We start from the raw sequence: 8,272 nt of genomic DNA, 5'->3' as shown, positions 1-8,272 counted from the left end.
GGATGATGGTCAAGTCCATGAATTGAGATGTCCAGAGACTGGGAATCTCTGTCCCTGGAGATTGGACACAGTCCTGAGCCACCTGTTGTCCAAGGTGAATCCTGGCTGACAGGGAATCCAGTACAGGAAATTCCACTTCAAAATACAAAAAAAACCCCATAAGATTAAATATTTTTATGGGGAGGATGGTCAAGTGTTGGATCAAGATGTCCAGAGATTTGGAGTCTCCATCTCTGCAGACTGGATATGGTCCTGAGGACCCAGACCAAGGTGAGCCCTGGCTGATATGAATCCAAATACAGGAAATTCCAAAAGAAAATACAAATAAAAAAAATTAAATTTATGGGGAGGATGGTCGAAATTTGGATCAAGTGGGAGATGATTGGAGTCTCCATCCTTGGAGACTGGACTTGGACCTGAGCTACCTGTTCAAGATGAATCCTGGCTGATATGGATCCAAATATAGGAAATTCTAAAAAAAAATAGAATAAAATAAAACAAAACAAAATAGAATAAAACAAAATAAAATAATTAAAATAAAAACTTTTTATGGGGAGGATTGTCAAAATTCAGATCAAGCGGGAGAGATTTGGAGTCTCCATCCCTGGAGATGGGATGCGGTCCTGAGGACCTGGACTAAGGTGAAACCTGGCTGATACTGATCCAAATACAGGAAACTCCACAATAAAAATAAAATAAAATAATAAATTTTTTATGGTCAAGCGTTGAAATAAGTGGGATAGGTTTGGAATCTCCCTCCCTGAAGACTGGACATGGACCTGAGCAAGGTGCCACAGCTCCAAGGTCCAACCCATCCCAAGGTTTTTGGGAGCTCCAGGACTCCCCGTTTCTGCCCAGAGTTTTCTTCTCTTCCCAGGAGGAGAAAGGAGGGAAGGGAACGCAAATATTCCAGCTGTGTGTGCATCCTGCTCCCTGTTGCTGTTTTTTTCAGGAATTGCTCCCTATGGAATTGGCACAGGAGAACACCATGGGTGAAGGAACAAGCACCAAAGTGTCGAGTGCCTGGGGTGGAGCAGAGGGGGCAGGACACGATTCCCAAGGCAGGACACGAGAATTCTTTAATTATTTACAAATCTATTTCTCACTTTTTTTTTTTTTTTGGCTATTTATAAGATTTTATTCCATTATCAGTCTTGATGAAGGGTGAGACATAAGAGATGTAAAACTCAACGCTATTCTATCAAAAACCAATTTATTTCTTACTTACAATGCTTTATAGATATTTTTCAACTTATTAACTTTTCCTACACAATACTACTATTACTTTTAGTACTAATCACCAATATTTTCCCCTCACGTAATCCTACTACAATACATCTTTTACAATTCTAATTCTCTCAAATACCTAATATTTTTACAAAGTTATGTTTTAAAACTTATTAAAACTTGTTTCTGGTTCAATCGCTCTCTCAACAATATCACCTCTATTCCACAACCTTCCTGAATCAGCACACCTCATCTCAATATTTACATACAAATATACAAAACTAAAAAAAAAAAAAAAATCCTAAAAATAAAATCCTACAAAAATCCTAAAAAATCCTACAAAACTTTAAAAATTCTTCACAAATCTATTTCTCACATCCAAGGTGGGAATGACCCCCGTGATGAGCACCAGGTGATCATCATGTCCCGTTTGGGTTCCAGGGAGACTGCCTCCACCTCCCCATCAAATACGGGAGTTTTCTGGGGAGCTGGGGCTGCTGTGAGGTTTTAAAACCAATAATATTTTAAGCCATCAATATTTTAAGAAGTTCTGGCCCCGGCTGGTGGGAGAAGAAGAGCTTTGGATGATGAGATGTGCCAGCTCCTGGTGGGAGCCGCAGCTGCAGCCGCTCCGGAGCGGAGCCGGGGCGGGCTGGGAGTGCTTAGGGTAATTAGGCAATTAGTGAAGTAATTGGCTTCTGTCTCCTTCCTTTTTCCCCATAAATAGAGCCCTGACGGAGCCCTGGCCACGGTGGGAGCGGTGGAGAACAGGATGTTGCTTCCAGCGATGACATCCTAAGGCAAGTGCGGGAATGAATAGAGCTTTGGCTGGAAAATGTGACCGTGAAACCCCAGCCCGGGTCCCTTCGGAGCAGCCCGGGGCTCCGAGGCTCCTCTCCCTCCCTTCAGAGCTTTGTGACCGCTCTTTCCCTGCTTCGGGATGTGTCCTGCCAACGCGGATTTTGCCGGCTCTGTCCTGGCTGGGGCCAAACTCCACCCTTGGGTCGTGCTCATCGCTACTCCTGTCCCCTTCCCAGCCCGGGGTGGCACCTCCCTGTCCTTTCTGTCCCGTCCAAACCCCACAAACCCCGTCTGTCACCTCTGTCCGAGCAGGGGAGGTCATTTCCTTTTGGGATTTCTTCGTTCCCCTGACTTTGCTTGAGTTTATTTATAATTTATCGGTATTTATGGCTGTCAGCGATGAGCTGCACCACCCCTGGAGTGGATTGAGGTGTCTCGCTGTGCTCCAACAGAAGCAGGGAGAGGTTTTTTGTTTTTTGGGATGGCCTCACGGGAGCAGCTGAATCCCGGCTCAGGTCCCTCGGACTCCGTGTTCTTTCCACTCGGCGCCGGCTCCGGGGCTCACGTTACTCCCTTGGTTTTTAACTCGAGCTGAACTCTTGGAAAGTTTCTTTTTAAAGGTTGTGTGTGAGAGAGCACAGGAAAGGTGTGTGAATGCAACCAGGGATTTTTATTTTTTCCCCCTGTTTTCATCTCTTTTTATTTTTTTTTCTCCTTCTGAACACAAAAGGGAATTTTGGCTCCAGCAAAATCAAATGGGACTCTGGAGTGGCCTTCTGTCCTCTTAAAATGTGGATTTAACTTGAAAATCTCCAGGCTCAGGCCATTCCAAGGTAGAGCTGAGTTAAAAGTTGAGCTAAAATCCTGCAGTGTCCTTAAATAACATTTACAGGAATTGTAGAAAGGAGAGAAATGGGAGAAAGGGGTGGATTTCCAGGTGGTTTCTTGGTGTCATTTTTCTCCAGAATATTTTAGGAGCCCTGGTGGACCCTGTGCTCTGGTCTTGGCTGGAATTAAAACATGGAAGGTGCCTTGGAATAAAATAAAATCGAATAAAACAGAATATTCTAGAAGGGAAAAATCCAGGCAGAGCTCAGAGCCCCTTGCAGGGCCTGGAGGGGCTCCAGGAGAGCTGGAGAGGGACTGGGGACAAGGGACAGAGGGACAGGACCCAGGGAATGGCTCCCACTGGGAAAGGGGAGATTGGGCTGGGATCTTGGCAAGGAATTCCTGGCTGGGAGGGTGGGGAGGGGCTGGGCTGGAATTCCCAGATTTGCTGTGGCTGTCCCTGGATCCCTGGCAGTGTCCAAGGCCAGGTTGGACACTGGGGTTGGATCCACCTGGGAGGTGTCCCTGCCATGGATGGGATGGGATTTGAGGTCCCTTCCCACCCAAATCATTCCATGGAGCATTCACCTCCCCCTATTTTTAGACTCCTGGGGTGAAAGGAGCTCAGAATTCTCCGTACATCCAATTCCCTGCTGACATCCTGAGAAAAACTGGATGAAACCCTAAAATAGATCCTAATAAATTTTCCAAAGTGTTGGGGCAATAATTCAGAGTACCTGGATGGCCTCAGTATTCGATCTAGACTTTTAAAAATGATAAACTGTGACAGCAAACAGGATGTAAAGTGCTGGAATGGCAAATGGATTTCTGGCAAATATTCCCTCTTCAAGGTCTCCTCCTGTGCTCTGAATGAAGAATTTTGATTTTATCCCAGGCTACAAATGAAAATTTCCTTTTGCAAGAGATGATTACACCAAAATCCTCACTTGCAGCATCTCCCTGGTCATTTATTTAACAGCTGCTGTGGGATTTTTGATGGGGTAAAACACAAATGAGAAAGGTTTGCATGGGAAAATGTGGGAAAGGGAGGGTCAGGGAAGCTTGGAGGCCGTGGCTGGGGTCTCGGTGGATTTGTGTGGGTTTTTTTTGGAAATAATCTGCAGCGGAGAGACCCAAAATTAGGGAATGAGGGGTGGGTTAGGCTACAACATCTCAGTGAGGCTTCACATTTGTTCCTGGGGGTGGTTTAACAGGAGGTTCCTGAGGTTTTCATGGAATCATCCTCATAAAAACATGGAATGAGTTGGGAGGCACCTTAAAAATCCCCTAATTCCAGCTGCCCCTGCCACAGGGAGGAATGCCATTGATTTTCCATGTGAAAACCAGGAATTGGTCCTTCCATGCTGGCTTGAGCTTGAGCTTCCCAGAGACCGGGAAGATCTGAGAGGTTGCAAGGCCAGGTCCTCAATGGAGACCTCGGGAAAGGTCTTGGTCAGTGTGGAATTCCCAAACATGGAGAGGTGATGTGACATTCCCTTAAGGTAAAGAATCCTGGAATATCCTGAACAGGAAGGGATCCACAGGGATCATGGATACGACTCCTTCCCTGGGACATTCCCAGCAATCCCACCCTGTCCATGGGGGCATTTTCCAAACACTCCTGGAGCTCTGGCAGCCTTGGGAATGTAGCCATTCCCTGGGGAGCTGTTCCAGTGCCCCACCACCCTCTGAATGAGGAATATTTTCCTGATTTCCAACCTAACCCACCCTGGAGCAGCTCCAGGCATTCCCTGATCCCTGTCACAGGGAACAGAGATGGGAGCTGCAGATCCCAGTGGATCTCCTCCAGCTGAACATTCCATGTGCCCTCATCCACTCCTCACATGGCTCCTCCAGACCCTTTCCCATCCTCCTGGCCCTCCTTTGGAAGTTCTCCAAGAGTTCTGGACCTTTCTTGGATGGCGGTGCCCAAAGCTGCCCCAGAGCAGAACAGGACAATCCCCTTCACTGGCCGCATCCTTGAATCCCCCACTTATCCCTGGGACTTCAAACCTCAGAGTTCCCTGAGAATTCCAGGCAGCAGCTTAAACCCTCACACTGAGAAAATTCCCTTTCAGTAGTCAAAAATTCTCTTTCAGTAGTTGAAACTTCCCTTTCAATAATCAAACCCCATCATCCAAACGACCTTCCCAGCATCTTCCAGTTCGCGTTTCAATTCCATGTCCTCCTCCAGCACTGGACAAAGTCAATGGATATCTTTTTTACCGGTGCTGGAAGCTGGATCAGGCCTTTCCACGCTTTTTTTCCCCCCATTATGAATGTAGATGGGATCTGTATTTGTGTATATTTGCCCTGAGGTATCAAGTTGGAGCGTTTGTTATGGAATGAAAGCTCCTTTTCCAGGGTGAGGAGCAGTTTTCTCTGGCATGGGAGCCGTGTTTAGTCTACATTCCCAGATCCCGTTTCCTTGAACAATATTTGCCCAATTATGGCTTCAGGGATTCGCTTGGCTCGGGATGGAAAGGTGATTTTTGGGACGTGCTTGGCAGGGATTGCAGGGAATGACCCCAAACAAGTGGGATGTGCTCCTTGCATATCTGTGAAATGTAGGAGCGCCTCTGGTGTCCCGCTGTAGTGAATTCCTGCCTCTGAGCACCGTCGGGAATGTGCAGGGAGGGAAAGGGAATATCCTGGGATCTGTGAATGTCAGCCCACGTGGGCACTTATATCAGTGATGGTGTCCAGCAGGATCCGGGAGGGATTGTCCCTCTGTGCCAGGCACTGCTGAGGCCACACCTTGAGGGTTGTGTCCGGTCCTGGGCCACTCAGTGCAGGACATGGAGGGGCTGGAGCGTGTCCAGGGCAGGGAACGGAGCTGGGAAGGGGCTGGAGAGTTCCTGAGGGAGCTGGGAAGGGGCTGGAGAGTTCCTGAGGGAGCTGGGAAGGGGCTGGAGAGTTCCTGAGGGAGCTGGGAAGGGGCTGGAGAGTTCCTGAGGGAGCTGGGAAGGGGCTCAGCCTGGAGCAAAGGAGGCTCAGGGGGGACCTTGTGGCTCTGCACAGCTCCTGCCAGGAGGGGACAGCCAGGGGGGTCGGGCTGTGCTCCAGGGAACAGGGACAGGAGGAGAGGGAACAGCCTCAGGGGAGCCTCAGGGGGGGCATCAGCAGGAATTTCCTCATGGAAAGGGTGGTTAGGCCTTGGAAGTGCCCAGGGAGGTTTGGGGTGCCCATGCCTGGAGGTGTCCAAGGAATTCCTGGATGTGGCATTCAGTCCCGAGGTGGGGAGCGGGCATGGCTTGGATTCGATGATCCTGGCAGGATTTTCCAATCTCAGTGATCCTGGGATTCTGTGGCTTTTGAGGTTGGACCAGATAATCCCCTTCCAACCCAAATTATTCCAAGAAAGCTTGGAAAAAATAGGGGAGGTAGAGATGGAAACCTTTCCTAACCGAACTTTAGGCCAGGTCTAGGAGTTGGTTGGGAGGTCCTGGCCTGGTGAAGCACCAGGATTATTCCATAGCCCCCAGGTAAATCCAGGTGGGATGTGTGTCCCACACAATTCCCGTGTGGAAGAAACATTTTCCCACATAAATGTACATTTGTGTTGGGCTAAAAGAGATCCATCCCTGATCCCGGGAAAACAGTGGAGTTTATCCACACAAAGCTAGGGATGGCTCAGAACCCAGCAAGGGAGATGGGAAAGGGGAGCAGCTCCCAAATAAACTCAGTTTGGAGGGAATAACTGGATAATTTGGAGTGGAAGGGACCTGCAGTGATCCCCTCGTCTGCCCAGGAAGGGACAATCCATCTGAAGTGGGATCTTCTCTCCCAGCACTGTGGTCTGGAAAGCACTTGGGAAGGAGGGAAAAGGTTGGAAAAGTGAGGGATTGGGAAGCACCGGCAGCGCAGTGGGTTAAGCCTGGCTCGCTCCAAGGGCTGGGCTTTGACCACAAAGCCTCATCCCAGTCCCAGGGGAGGATGTCGTGGGTGTCCTGGGCTCCTGTCACGTCATGGGGTCGGACACTCCGGCGTTTCCCATTCCAAAGCTCCGCCTCTGGCTGAGCCAGAGCTTCTCTTGCTGGAGTTTATTTAAACCCAGGAGCACCAGAATGGCTTTTGCAGGAGCCTCATTAAGCCATTATTGCGTCTATTAATAAAGCAGAACATTTCCTCTGCTGGACATTCATCCCTGGGTGGATGTGCTCCATGGGGCGGGAAAGGGGCCTCTGGACAAATCTGGAGTGAGGAAATTGATGGATCAGGTTACTCCAAGAAAATTAACCAGTGTTTGTCCACAGAAAAGCGGGAAAATGGATCTGGAGAGCCCCCATAGCCGTCCTGCTGTTCGAGATGGGGGAAGCTGATTTATAGGGAAGGCCCTTGGGATCAATTAATTAAGGATTACAGGATTTGGAATGTTGGAATTGTCTGAGCCACTCCTGGAGTCTCAGCAAGAGCTGTTATCAGGTACTGCTGATAAGGCTCTGGAGGCCCCAGGGGGAATTAATTAATGTCTTTGTTCCACTCATCCCCAAAATTCCCCATCTCCTGTGGATCATTATCCCACCCCAAAATTCCCCATCTCCTGTGGATCATTGTTCCACTGATTCCCAAAATCCCCCATCTCCTGTGGGTTGTTGTCCCTTCCCGGGCAGCTGATGGGGTGAGGTGACCACTGCAGGTCCCTTCCACCCTGAGTTATCCAATTATTTCCTCCAAACTGAGTTTATTTGGGAACTGCTCCCCTTTCCCACCTCTCCTGCGGGGTTCTGAGCTATCCCTAGCTTTGTGTGGATGTTTTCCTGGGATCAGGGATGGATCCGGGTTAGCCTTCTACCTGTGTTTTGCCTTGCCGTAGGCATTCCACAGAAGCTTCCCAGGGAAAATTCCCATCTTGAGGAAATCAGGAGAATCCATTGCTTTCCCTGCTTCATCCCCCTCTTGGTTTGTTCCACTTGGAATTTTTCTGACTCACAGACATTCATTCCTGCTCTGCCTTTTGCCACTGGGATCTGGATTTCACTTCCTGGGAAAGAGTTTGTGGGATGGGATCAAGCCAGATCCCGTTTTTTGATAAATTGAGCAAAAATTATCGAGCTGCCTCAGGAATAATTTCTCCGTGTTTTCCCAAGAATCATTCCTTAACTTATCTTCCTTTTAAAAATCTGGGATACAAACTCTGCCCAGATTTCCTTCATCCATCCTGGCGGTGGGGCAACCACCAAGGAGAATCCATCTGCCTCCAAAATCAACCTTTGGAGATCCCATTCTGTTTTTCCTTCTTCCAGCCTTGTGATGTGACCCATCCTCATGGTCTGAAATCTTGGAGGAGATCTGAAATCTTTGGAGAAGCTGTTTTTTGGGAGATTTTGTGGCTGCCTCATCCCTGGGAGTGTCTAAGGTCAGGCTGGATGGGGTTTGGAGAAACCTGGGATGGTGGGATGTGTCCTATGACAGG

This window comes from Anomalospiza imberbis, chromosome 4, assembly GCF_031753505.1.
Source record: "Anomalospiza imberbis isolate Cuckoo-Finch-1a 21T00152 chromosome 4, ASM3175350v1, whole genome shotgun sequence".
Lineage (NCBI taxonomy): Eukaryota > Metazoa > Chordata > Aves > Passeriformes > Viduidae > Anomalospiza > Anomalospiza imberbis.
This window is presented reverse-complemented; position numbering follows the sequence as displayed.